General features: G+C 44.2%; 1 non-coding gene and 1 pseudogene across 1 annotated transcript; both read left to right on the forward strand.

Moving 5' to 3' along the window:
- The first annotated feature begins 2,654 nt into the window (after positions 1–2,654).
- On the forward strand, positions 2,655–2,774 carry LOC139313511 (U5 spliceosomal RNA). The gene has a single exon (XR_011600115.1). It is a non-coding gene; the product is annotated as a U5 spliceosomal RNA (small nuclear RNA).
- Positions 2,775–10,871: 8,097 nt separating this feature from the next.
- On the forward strand, positions 10,872–11,603 carry LOC139310078 (transcriptional regulator protein Pur-beta-like; annotated as a pseudogene).
- The last annotated feature ends 2,704 nt before the right edge of the window (positions 11,604–14,307 follow it).

Raw genomic sequence — 14,307 nt, forward strand, 5'->3', positions numbered from 1 at the left:
ACAGCTTTTGAACAGACTTCTCATGCTGGAAATGATGCAGAACGAAACACTACATGTCATTTACAGTTCTAGGAAATTCATGCTTTCGGTATATTTGTTTCACTCAAACAAATATGTAGCATAGCTACAGGATGGAGAGTGGAGGCAGGACTAATCTGAGAGATCATCAACCACTGTTTCATTTGCCTTGGTTTAGTCCTACTTTTAGGGTTGACATCACTCCAAAACTACTGAACATCTCAAGCTTTGGGTAATTTCCAGTGGTGGGATTCAATTTTTTTAACAACCGGTTCTGTGGACATGGCTTAGTTGGGGGTGTGGCTTGGTGGTCATGTGACTGGGTGGGTGTGGCTAGCTGGTCATGTGACTGGGTAGGCATGGCTAGCTGATCATGTGACCGGGTGGGCGTGCCTATGTGCATAGGGACTACTCAGAGGGCTGAAAAAAGTCATTTCTGACTGATCCTCGCACTTTTGACCGGTCCTCGCACTTATGACCATCCTCACATTTATACCCATTGTGGCATTCTTAACAACCGTGTCAATCATTTCACCACTACTTCTCTTCACCACGGTGACAAGATAGGGCGCAAAACGTAAAATGTGAGGACAGTCGTAAGTTCAAGGACTGGTCAAAAGTGCGAGAACTGGTCAAAAATAACTTTTTCAGCCCTCTGAGTAGTCCATATGCACAGAGGGACTACTCAGAGGGCTGAAAAAAATCATTTCTTACTGGTCCTCGCACTTTTGACAGGTCCTCGCACTTATGACCATCCTCACATTTATGCCTGTTGCGGCATTCTTAACAACCATGTCAGTCATTTCACCACTACTTCTCTTCACCACGGTGACAAGATAGGGCACAAAACATAAAATGTGAGGACAGTCGTAAGTTCAAGGACTGGTCAAAAGTGCGAGGACCGGTCAAAAATAACTTTTTCAGCCCTCTGAGTAGTCCATATGCACATAGGTACTACCCAGAGGGCTGAAAAAAGTTATTTCTGATAGGTCCTCGCACTTTTGACCGGTCATCATTTATTTTCTAGTCCAGAGATCTCCAACCTTGGCAACTTTAAGCCTGGCAGACTTCAACTCCCAGAATTCCCCAGCCAGCTATGCTGGCTAGAGAATTCTGGGAGTTGAAGTCCACAAGTCTTAAAGCTGCCAAGGTTGGAGATCTCTGGACTAGAAGACCTCCAAAGGTCCCTTCCAACTCTGTAATTCTGGTATTGGCAAGCAAGCACAATTAAGCTACTTAAATCCTCCAGAACAGGGGTCCCCAACGGTTTGGACCTCAGGGACCACCAAGTTCATAATTTTAAATTTCGCGGACCACTAATACGAATCCTTAATACGAATCCAGCGCGTTGCTTGCTGAAGCACCTGGACTCCCAGTGATGGGATAGGGTCCTTCAGGCACTCTCCCCCCCTCTTTCTCTCTCTCTCCCCCCCTCTCATTCTCTCATTCTCTCCCCCCTTTCTCTTTCTCTTTCTCTCCCCCACTCTCTCTCTCTCATTCTTTTGCAGGGGGCCGATCTGGTGTCTGTAACGGAGAGCAAAAAAAAAAACCCTTGGTATATTTGCGGCACAAGGCAGCCCTCATTTCCTGCCGACTCGGAGTGGTAAACAGCGTCTGGTTCGGGGAGCAGCCGGATTTTGCTCTCCATTGCTCTCTCGGCCCCCTGCAAGCTCTCATCTCTCGAGAAGCCCAACCAAAGTTTCCTGCGCCATTTCAGGGAGCGTTCCTCGAGAGATGAGAGCTTGCAGGGGGCCGAGAGAGCAATGGAGAGCAAAATCCGGCTGCTCCCCAAACCAGACGCTGTTTACCACTCTGAGTCCCAAGCGACAGGAGATGAGGGCTGCCTTGTGCTGCAAATATACCAAGGTGGAATCCTGATGCCGCCCTTACAGCGGAGAGAAGAAGCTGGATTTTGCTCTCCATTGCAGACACCAGATCGTAATGCACCACCTGCAAAAATGCGAAAATTTCCAAATGTAGCCCTGCCCTCTTACAGCTCTCCTGATGTTCAACTGTTGTCTCTCAAGGAGGATACTTGGCCAGCTTCATGCTTGATGTCTCCCACCTTGGCAGCTTTAAGACTTGTGGACTTCAACTCCCAGAATTCTCCACAATTCCCCAGAATGGGCGAGGCGGGAGTTGAAGTCCAAACATTGTAAAAGAACCACAATTGCCCAGCCCTGGGCTAGGGTAGGCTGACGCCGCGCATATGGGAAATGGGGCGGGGCGAGGGGCGGGCGAGCCAGCAATTTAACAAATGGTTCGGTGTGCTGCGAGGCCAATAAATTGCAAAAAAAACCACCGAACCATTTGTTAAATTACTGGCTTGCCCGCCCCTCGCCCCGCCCCGCCCCGCCCCCACTATTTATTGGCAAGGGGTGGGGCGAGCCAGCAATTTAACAACCGGTTCAGCGGAACCGGCTAGAACCGGCAGAATCCCACCATTGGTAATTTCCATCTCTGCCTCTGCTTTCCATTAGATCAGAATTCTCCAAATTTGGCAGTTTTAAAGAGTTGTGGACTTCAATTCCCAGAATTCTTCAGCTAGCTATACTGAGGGGAAGGGGAACTCTGGGAGTTGAAATTCACAACTCTTAAAGCTGCCAAGTTTGCAGGCCGTTACATTAGGTAACCAGGCACTCTGATTTTTCTTCAGAGCGTGTAAATATTTCACTTGTTACTAAATATTTCTGTAGAGAGGAACATTTATGAGTTTGTAACTAATTTTTTGAGGCTATTGTCATCTGATGAGAGCCAGGAAGCATGTCTTTTTTTGTGTCAGCCTCTGCCCATTGGAATTTTTTTAAAATTGAAGTTCAGCAGGCATCCCTTTCAGCCTTACATAGGGCTCTGAGGGGTTGGCTTTTCCTCCAAGCACTGTGAGATTACTACAAAATTGCATATTAGAAAGGACTGGTGCCTGGTTTTTGTTGTTTTTTAAAGTTTTAATATTTTAATCATTTGAGTTTTAAGTTTTAAAATAGAATAGAATAGAATTCTTTATTGGCCAAGTGTGATTGGACACACAAGGAATTGTCTTTGGTGCATATGCTCTCAGTGTACATAAAAAGAGAAGATACATTTGTTAAGAATCATAAGGTACAACACTTAATGATAGTCATAGGGTACAAATAAGCAATCAAATCATACTAGGAAACAATATCAATATAAAGGGTAAGGATACTAGCAACAAGGTTACAGTCATTCAGTCATAAGTGGGAGGAGATGGGTGATAGGAATGATGAGAAGATTAATAGTAATGCAGACTTAGTGAATAGTTTGACAGTGTTGAGGGAATTATTTGTTTAGCAGAGTGATGGCATTCAGGAAAAAAACCTGTTCTTGTGTCTTGTTGTTCTGGTGTGCAGTGCTCTATAGTGTCGTTTTGAGGGTAGGAGTTGAAACAATTTATGTCCAGGATGCGAGGGGTCTGTAAATATTTTTACAGCCCTCTTTTTGACTCGTGCAGTATACAGGTCCTCAATGGAAGGCAGGTTGATAGCAATGATGTTATGGGTCTCTTAATTTTTGATGGAGAGCTGCTCAGAGTTGGTTGAAAGATGGACAGTTATATAAATGTATTAAATAAATAAATGGACATTTTGCTTCTCATCCAAGAAACTTCAGTTCTGACTGAATGGAGGGGAATGGAAGGATTTATGTTCCTTGCAGCCATCTGGTTGTTAGCACTCTTTCTGAGAGTAGTTGAGGCCATTTGGAGATAAACCTCCAAATGGCCTTAATGACTCTCAGAAAGAGTGCTAACAACCAGATGACTTCAAGGAATATAAATCCTTTCATTTCCCACCATTCAGTCAGAACTGAAGACGCTTCTTGGATGAGAAGTGAAATATCTTCAAAGGAAAAAAAAAAGGAAGTCCAGTTGTCTCTTGAAAAAGCACCTTTGGGACAACCATGGATGACTGGATGACTGAAAATCTCCATAGACAAATAAATGAATGCATTTTCCCTGATTGCCTGTTTAGACCCTGCCTTCTTCCAGATGTGTGGAAAGCTGCCATGCTGGTTTCCTCAAGGTGGTCCAGAGAGGACAGCCAGTTTGCTGCTATGATTGTGTTCCTTGTGCGAAGGGGACCATCTCCACACAGAAAGGTGAGTGGTTCCTGAAAGGAAACAATTTTCTTGCACAAAATTGCAAACATTTGAATGTGCTCTGTGGTATTTTTAAGTATGCATCCCATATTTATTTCATTTTTAAAATTCACAATTTGCTGCTTAATATAAACAATAATAAAGGAAGTGGAGTAATGATCCCGGGCTTTGTGTTATGATGCCGTGTTTCAGCAATCTAGATGCAACCTTTGCTCCTTAGCTAGAACAGGAATGTTAAACCTATTGTGAAAAGCATTTTTAATAGAGAAAATATTTTACAATCCAATTACTTTTTTTAATAGCAATAGCAGCAGCACTTAGACTTATATACCGCTTCACAGTGCTTTACAGCCCCCTCTAAGCAGTTTACAGAGTCAGCATATTGCCCCCCCCCCAACAATCTGGGTCCTCATTTTACCCACCTCAGAAGGATGGAAGGCTGAGTCAACCTTGAGCCTGGTAAGATTTGAACTGCCAAATTGCAGGCAGCCGGCAATCAGCAGAAGTAGCCTGCAATACTGCACTCTAACCATTGCACCACTGTAGCTCATAATGCTCTCTAAATAAACATTTTTCTTTTCAACCATCTTGTCTTGATGTCATTCTAATTTGTTCTTATGGAACCCTGGTGATTGGGACCCCAAAAATACTTTTGACACTGTTAGGACTTTTCAACCATTTCAAAGAGAAGCAATGAAAGATAAATGCAGCACTTGCCTGCAACTCATTAAAGCAGTCTTTTTTCAAGTTGGCAACTGACTAGGGTAGGGGTCTGCAACCTTAAACACTCAAAGAGCCATTTGGACCCATTTCCCACAGAAAAGAAAACACCGGGAGCCACAAAACCCTTCCCGTGCCTATTTCTTGAGCGGCCACAAAACTAGCATATGTAGTTGAATTAAATGTTCTGTTTTCTTCTGAAACTTTTATTTTCTTGGATTTATCCATTGTTGGCCTACCGGGGGTTGAAAAGCTCAATAAATTGTGTGCCAGCGGGTTTGCACATTGGCAGTTGTGGTACATATTTTGAGAAACAGGGAGCCACAGCAGAGGGGTAAAAGAGCCACATGTGGCTCCAGAGCTGCAGGTTGCTGACCCCTGGACTAGAGAATGCTGAGGGTATACTCCTTGCAACAGCTGGTCATTTGCATTCATTAAGGTCACCTGGAGGTTTATCTGTGTCATCAGGATCACCTGAGTGGTGCAAATTGGTGTGGAGCCTTCTTGGAACTGTTGAAAGGACTGTGTTGTAGATTGGAGATAGATGACATCATATCCCTCCCCCTTTGTTGAGAGAGGGCTGTTCAGTTTTAACATAGATGGCCTCTTTAAATTACCAGTTATCTGCAAGGAGTATAAATCCTTCCATTCCCCACCATCCAGTCAGAACTGAAGAAGCTTCTTCGATGAGAAGCAAAACGTCTTCAAAGAAAAACCAAAAAGTCCAGTTGCCTCTTGAAAAAAGCACCTTTGGGACAACCATGAATTGTATGACTGCGAATCTCCATAGACATTTAGCCCATCTGAGTTATCTTGGTTGAAAATGTTTTGCCCTATGCTGAACCATTTTGCCTAATTAAACGTAATGTGAATCAGAGTTTTAGTAATATATAGGTTTTTTTTTTTTTTAAAAAAGAGATCAAACAAAAGCATTTTCCCACAGGAAGGATTCTTTATAATTAATTCCAAAAACATATTTCAAGTTTTTTTATATATTATAAGGGATTATAAGGGATTTCTTTCATTTTCCTTAAGAGAAGCAATTGTCTAGAGCACTTGTGGATGATCTCCTATCTTTGTCCAGAGAGCAATTATTGGAGAGCCTGTCTATTAACAAGGGTTTCATTCTGCCTATAATTGTCAAATTGCTCTTTTTTTCTGCACCTTTTATTTTTATGCTTTTTTTTAGTTTGTATTGGTTTATATTGGTTTATGGTTTATATTGCTTAGATTGCAATTATTAATAAAATTATTATTTTAATAATGATGAATAAAGGAGATATTCCTTTTCTCTGCAGATGCAGTCCATTGCACCAGATGTTTCGAAGATCAGCATCCAAATGAACACCAAAATCGCTGTCTTCCAAAATATATAACCTTCTTGTCATATAAAGAATATTTGGGGATCATCCTGGCTTCCTTTGCTCTATTTTTGTCATTCATCACAACCTTTGTATTAGCAATTTTCATAAAATATCATGAAACTCCAATAGTTAAAGCCAACAATCGGGATCTTTCCTACATTCTCCTTACCGCACTCCTCCTTTCATTTCTCACCAGCTTCCTCTTCATTGGCAGGCCAAGGAAATCTACCTGCCTTCTCCGACAAGCAGCCTTCATTATTGTTTTCTCAGTGGCTGTTTCTTCCCTCTTAGCCAAAACCATCACAGTGGTGCTGGCCTTCTTGGCAACAAAGCCAGGGAACAAAATGAGGCGGTGGCTCGGGAAGACGTTGGGCAATGCTCTTGTTCTTGCTTGTTCCGCTGTCCAAGTTCTTATTTGCTCCATCTGGTTGGGAATCTTTCCTCCCTTCCCTGACACAGACAAGCACTCCCACCCTGCAGAGATTGTCCTGCAGTGCAATGAAGGACCTGCTGTCATGTTTTACTCTGCCCTTAGCTATATGGGCTTCCTGGCTGTCGTCTGCTTCACGGTAGCTTTCCTGGCCAGAAGGCTGCCTGGGGCCTTCAACGAAGCCAAGCTGATCACCTTCAGCATGCTGGTTTTCTGCAGCGTTTGGGTCTCCTTTGTGCCCACCTACCTGAGCACCAAGGGCAAGTACATGGTGGCCGTGCAGATCTTCTCCATCTTGGCCTCCAGTGCTGGGTTGCTGGGCTGCATCTTTTCCCCCAAGTGCTACATTATTTTGCTGAGACCAGAGCTGAATACAAAGGAACAGCTAACCACACAGATCAAAGTATAGCTCTCATTGTGTTTCCGTGGGCAAGCCCCAAAACAGATAATTGCCCTTTTCTCTCAACCTCTGAACGCTCCAGGGTTTTGCGTCAAGATAATTATGGATGCTTGTAAGTAAATAATGTACCTTCATTAAAAGAGTTATGTAGGACTTTATCTATGGATCTGTCAACATATAAGATAGATAGTTTTGTTCTTTTTTCTCTTCCTTTTTTTCTTTGTTCCCTGATAACTTTGTGCATTCTTCATGTCAGATGTAAATGCCTTATTCTCTAATGTGTAAATAATGTATATATGGAACATCAGGGGTTAACTTATTACTTGAGCTTTAATGTATTCATAATTTACCACTCCCATTCCTGGCTCCGCCCCTTGTATATAAAAGGAGCCATCCTCCCCATTTTCCTGGCTTCTATCTTGAATATTCAGCGAATATAGAATGCCTATTATGATTAAAGAGAATTATATTTAAACCTATAACTTCTATTATCTTTATTGAGTCTGATCCTGAAAATATTGCAACAAGCTGGTAGCAGAGGATGGTTAATTGACTCAATAAGTAATTAAAAATGTCCAAGAAAGATAGGCCCAACACCAGGGCCTACAGCAAAGAAATAGAAACTGATCAAGAGATGATCAACGAATCCACTAATGCGATTTCGAGAGAATCCGAAGAATACACCACTGAAGAAGAAGAACTGATGAGTGAAAATAACGATCAAGAAGAAATGAGCAACGCGCATGTGCAAAACTACGTAGACGGCCCCGAAAGACTTGAACTGGCCAGAGAACCGCGCAGACTCGTTACAAGCATCCCAATGCCGTTCTGTAATTTCCTGCACTTGAGAGACCACGGACTGCCTCAGGTTGTAAGTAATGGACAAAATAATGTGGGGAACTTACCCAGTGACTTCCCAAAACTTAGAGTTGATGGCATTAATTTACAAGAGTGGTACCAACAGCTTCAGGTTATTTTTATGAAAGAAAATTTACTATTCTTTATAACTAGTCCTCCAAGAAGACCTTGGACTTTAAAAATAGACTGTTTACATCATAGAGCATTTTTCATAATAATTTCTAGCGTGTCTCCTGCAATGTATCATAGCATCAAACCAAACCTAACTGTATCAGAAATAATTCAATGCATGTTTAATCTATTTCACAGCGATAGCGTAGCCACAACCACAAGAATGTCTAAGGATTTCTTTTCTTCTAGAGTGAAACCAGGGGTTTCTATAAGTGAACATTTGATAAATCTAAACAAAATAAGAGCTGAGCTGCAATTGAGGGGGGAAGTGATTTCAGATCAAACTATGAAAAGTGTTATTATCAATTCACTTGATCCATCATGGGATAGCTTTATGTCACACTTAGATACCATTAATTTGGGATATTTATCAATAGAAAGTCTATCTAACAAATTGATAGCAGAAGACAATTCAAGAAAAAATCGTTCCAATAACCAAACAGAACACAAATCTTTTAGGAAAGTAGTCTTTCAAGATAAATATAATGAGGCCTTTAGATGCCACAATTGTGGATCCAGGGAACACAGTAGAAGAGACTGTCCCAAAGTCCCAAGGGAGAGACATAGGCCTGAATATAGGAGCAAATACAATTACAGACAATCTTCCACAGATAGACACAAATATAGAAGTCCACCAAACTACAGAGAAAGTAGAGGGGGTAGAGAAAATTCAAAAGAGAGAAAATCTGGGTCACTAAATGGGCTAAATAAACAAGACAGCACCAAAACACAACAAGATGAGAACAATAATTGGACTAGGCCAGATATTGCATTACCTCTCAATTTATTGTCAAGATATGTTAGCAAACCAACCTTGTATCATTGGGAAGCTGTCAAAAGAATTTTAAGATATCTGAAAAGTACATTAGATTTTTGTTTAATATTGGAACCCAATAATGACAAAGAACCAAATATTACTTGTTATGCTGATGCAGATTGGGCTGGTGATACATCATGCAGAAAGAGTACCTCTGGTTATGTTTTTCTATTGAACGATTGTCCAGTTTACTGGTATACTGGTAAACAAGAACTGGTAGCCACCTCTACCACAGAAGCAGAATATGTTTGCTTGTCTAAAGCTGCAAATAACCTTGTATGGTTCAATGATTTGATCACAGATGTTTGGAAGAAACCTACTTTACCATTTATTATGCATGAAGATAATAAAGCGGCCATTGAAATTTCTAGATCCGATGCAATTGGACAAAAGTCCAGGCATATTGATATAAAATTTAAGCACGTGAGACAACTATCTCAAGACGGATTCATCAAAGCAATACATTGTGATACTTCTGAACAATTAGCTGACATATTAACAAAACCCTTACCTTCTAAACAACACAAATATTTAACTTCTAAATTATATGTATTATATTGTCCTGAATCTGAATGTAACTGGTGTTGTATAACGAACCGGCATTTAGAGGGGGATTTGTCAGATGTAAATGCCTTATTCTCTAATGTGTAAATAATGTATATATGGAACATCAGGGGTTAACTTATTACTTGAGCTTTAATGTATTCATAATTTACCACTCCCATTCCTGGCTCCGCCCCTTGTATATAAAAGGAGCCATCCTCCCCATTTTCCTGGCTTCTATCTTGAATATTCAGCGAATATAGAATGCCTATTATGATTAAAGAGAATTATATTTAAACCTATAACTTCTATTATCTTTATTGAGTCTGATCCTGAAAATATTGCAACACTTCATTTGTGTTCTCTTCTTAACAATTTTTAAACTTGCATTTAATAAAAGGAAACAAGATATTCAAACTCATATTGTTTGCCTGAGTTATGAGGGCAACCTAGTTACATCTACAGCTTATCCTAACAGCCAGGCTATGCAGTGGCTCCTGGATGCAGTGATTTTTCATCTCTCTCTCTCTCTCTCTCTCTCTCTCTCTCTCTCTCTCTCTCTCTCTCTCTCTCTCTCTCTCTCTCTCCCTCCCTCTCTCTCTCTCTCTCTCTCTCTCTCTCTCTCTCTCTCTCTCTCTCTCTCTGTGTCTGTGTGTGTCTGTGTGTGTGTTAATCAAATTTGTATAGCCATTCATCTGACAAATAGGGACTGGATTGGGTTGAAACACACCAGAGAAACCCAATACATTAACCTTGGAGCTCATTTAAGTCATAATCAAGAGTGAATTTGCACAACTGGTTGCACACCAATTGCAGCCTTTCCAAGATCAAGGAGCAGTACACACAGTCACTCCTGCTTAGATCACCTCCTAGTTCGGGTGCTGCAATGCACTTCAAGAGGTTGTTCTGAACCTCTGGAAGCTGCAGTTGATTCAGAATTCATCACAAAAACAATTCTGGATATACTGTCATATATCCATGTTACACATTTCTTTGAATGTATTCCTACACTAGTACACAATGGACTTCCAATAGAAAATAGGTGAAGTTCTGCTGTTCGTCACCTAGAAAGTTCTTCATAGCATTGGCCAGATATAGACCAGATAGTCCTGTCCCCCTCCTGGGTTGGTAGCAGAGGCGAAGCGCCGGCTACAAGGAAGGGCCAGAGCAACAAATAGGCTGTCGAGAGTTACCTTTATTGCAATCTTCACCCAACAAGCTAAGCTAAAACTTGGTAAAATTTGGTGGCTATGCAAAAGATAGAAACTGAAAGGGTGAGCCAGGAGGGAACCTATGTACAACAAGAATCCCTTATAGGGAAAAGAACGGCCCAAGCTCCACCGAGGAAGCAACCTGGAATTAAGGTTTCATGAACAGCGAAGTAGCCAGCTTTTTGCCATCATCGTCATCTGTCCTACATCATCATTCACCCTCTCCATGACCATTGCCACCGAGCTCCGAGACTACCTGGGAGACTACCTGGGAGACTTTGTTGAGCACTGCGCCCAGTTGGGGCCCAGCAGTCCCAGGCAGCTGGCTCGGGCTTCCCCGGGCGGTGAGGATGGAGGAGGAGGTGGAGGCGTTGGAGTGTCTTGCCGAGCTTTGAAGAACCAATTCTTGGTGCGGGGGAACCGCAAATATTACCTGGACCTGAAGGAGAACCAGTGGGGCTGCGTCCTTTGTATCTGCCAAACCATCAACTGAGGGCCCGGAGGTGGCGGAGGCGGCGGGGCCGGTCTCCCCGGGGGGCTTTCGGGCATCCAAGGCAGCCAAACCATCGCTTTGCTGGCTCAGGGCCTCATCGAGTTCCATGATGCTTTGGCCAGGCTGATTGACAACTACGACACCGACGAAGACGAGCTGGGTGGTGGCCGTGAGGGTCCCGGAGGGGGTCCCGGTGGAGGAGGAAGTGGTGGTGGTGGAGGAGGAGGCCTTTTATGGAGAGTTTCCTGAAGTCACCTCCATCGCGGTGGACTCCAAGCGCTTCTTCTCTGGCGTGGACTGCAACAAGCACGGCATCTTCCCACAAGTCAGTGAGGTGAAGCCATTTTACCACAATGCCATCACTGTCCCTTACAAAGCCTGGGCGAACTCAGATGAGCTTTCTGCCATTACACCGATGAGATGCGAGACATCCAATTGTTGCAGGATATACTAATTTTATCTTGAGAGGGTGTGCGTGCTTGTGGGTGTGAGTGGGTTTGGGATAGATTGGAATTTAAATTATTAGAATGGAAGTAGTGGATTTGGAATGGCTGGAATCGGGGAGAATGAGGGAGCTGGGGGCAGGGAATGGAGTCCCCTCTGCTGAGTGTACAAGCAGAAGCAGATGGGTGCTGCGACGGGACCCCCAGTTCGACATGAGTGGGATGCCTTGCTTGCCGGGGAGGGAGAGGCGCTGAGGTTGGGAGTGGAATCTCTAGGGGAATGAGGAGCCAGAATTTTATGGTCATGATTGGGAGAGGTAGATATGGCAGGAGCCAAGGGGTAGGCTGCTCTCAGGGAACTAGAACTCGCTGCCTCAAAGCGATTACTTGTTCCGGCCCCTTTGGTTTTGGTTCACCAGGCTCACCTCGTATACCTGGTGACTTGGGATGCCAGGGCCCTGGCCTCAGGCTGCTGCTATTTAATGCCAAGTCTGTTGTCAACAAGGCTCCCCTCGTTCGGGATTTAATCCTGGAGGAGGGGGCCGACCTGGCATGTATAACTGAGACATGGCTGGGCCAGGAGGGGTGTGTGCCCCTCTCAGAGATGTGCCCAGATGGGTTTCAGATATTTCATCAGCCACGACTCCAGGGAAGGGGTGGAGGAGTGGCAGCTATTGTCCGGAAGAGCCTTTGTCCTCGCAGGGTCCCTGCCCCAGAGATCGTTGGGTGTGAGTCTCTACTCTTGAGGTTGGACTCAAGGGTTCAGTTGGGCTTGTTGTTGGCATACCTGCCTCCCAGCTGCATGACAACAGCCCTACCTGCGCTGCTAGGGGGCAATGGCAACATCTGGCGAGATCCAGCCATGAATGGTGTGAATGGGTTTTAATTGTTTTTAATGTTTTAATTTTTAATGTTTTTATATATAATTTTTAAATGCATTGTAAGCCGCCTTGAGTCTTTGGAGAAAGGCAGCATACAAGTTGAACAAATAAATAAATAAATAAACAGCCGGGTTGGCGGTGGAGTTCCCCAGGCTTCAATCTATCGTCATTTGGCAAATCCTCAGATGTGGCTCAGGAGTTCATGGCTTCCATGATAACCATGGACCTGACCCAAGTAGTTCAGGGTCTGACCCATGAGCGGGGAACACATGCTCGACCTGGCATTTCTCTCAGAGCAGTGGAGACAGGATCTGGAATTAAGGGGTATAGAGGTCTTTCTCTTGTTGTGGTCAGATCATTTCCTGTTGAGGTTGGACTTTAAGACGACACTCCTCCACCGCAGGGTGGCGGAACTGATTAAGTGGTTCCACCCCAGATGCCAAATGGACCCTTAAGGGTTTCAGAAGGAGCTTGGGGAGATACTTGACTCCCTTGTCCACAGTCTGGCCGAGACCCTAGTGGCTGCCTGGAATAAGGCGGTGTCTGGGGCATTGGACTGGATTGCGCCTTTGTGGCCTCTCAATGGCAGTGGATCCAGGAAAGCTCCCTGGTTTACTGAGGAGCTCTGGGAGATGAAGCGCCAGAAGAGACATCTAGAGCGACGCTGGAGGACCAGTAAATCCAAATCTGACCGAACTCTTTTGAGAGCCTTTATTACGACTTATTTATTTCATTTTTCATTTCATTTTATTAAATTTATATACCGCCCTACTCCCGCAGGACTCAGGGCGGTGAACACCCAAAAGATAAAGCACATAGATTACAAAATTTAAAGACAGTATAAAACCATATTAGATAATATGGCCCAAGACAAATTTAAAACAACCCCAATGCATAAGACAAACTTAAAATTTACAGTTTAAAAGTTAAAAAGGGAAAAGTTAGGTCAGGCCGGCCTGTTGAAATAAAAAAGTCTTGAAGGCGCGGCGGAAGGTGCACAGATCTGGGATCCTTCGTATCTCTGGGGGGAGCTCATTCCAGATAGTATGTGCCCTCATAGAGAAGGCTCTCCCCCTGGGGGCTACCAGTCGACACTGTTTGGTCAACGGCACCCGGAGGAGCCCCTCTCTATGAGAGCATACTGGCCGGTAGGAGGCTACTGGTGGCAGCAGGCAGTCCCTTAAATAACCAGGTCCTAAGCCATGGAGCGCTCTAAAGGTGGTAACCAAAACCTTGAAGCGCACCCAGAAGACCACCGGGAGCCAGTGCAGCTCACACAGGAAAGGTGTTACATGGGAATGCCACGTCATTCCCATAACCACCCATGCGGCCGCACTCTGCACCAGTTGGAGCCTCCGGGTGCTCCTCAAGCAGAGCCCCATGTAGAGAGTGTTACAGTAGTCCAGGCAGGAAGTGATGAGGGCATGTGCGTAAGGAATGACCGTGCGTAAGGAGTCCCAATCTAGAAAGGGACGCAACTGGCAGATCAGGCGAACCTGATGAAAAGTCCTCCCGGTCACGGCCGTCAAGTGCTCTTCTAAAGACAGCTGTGAATCCAGGAGGACACCCAAGTTGCGAGCCCTCTCCGTGGGGGCCAACGACTCACCCCCAATAGTCAGTGATGGCACCAACTGATTATATCAGGATGCTGGAAACCACAGCCACTCGGTCTTGGATAGGTTGAGCCTGAGTCTGTTTCTCCCCAGGCATGGCCTCCAGGCACTGGGACATCACTTCAAGGGCATCATTGGGGTGGTCCGGGGTGGAGATGTACAGCTGAGTGTCATCAATGTACTGATGGTACTTCACTCCGAAACCATGGATGATCTCACCCAGTGGCTTCAC

The sequence above is a fragment of the Pituophis catenifer genome, unplaced genomic scaffold, assembly GCF_029215685.1.
Source record: "Pituophis catenifer annectens isolate HBS135680 unplaced genomic scaffold, rPitCat1.0.hap2 SCAF_2, whole genome shotgun sequence".
Taxonomy (NCBI): Eukaryota; Metazoa; Chordata; class Lepidosauria; order Squamata; family Colubridae; genus Pituophis; species Pituophis catenifer.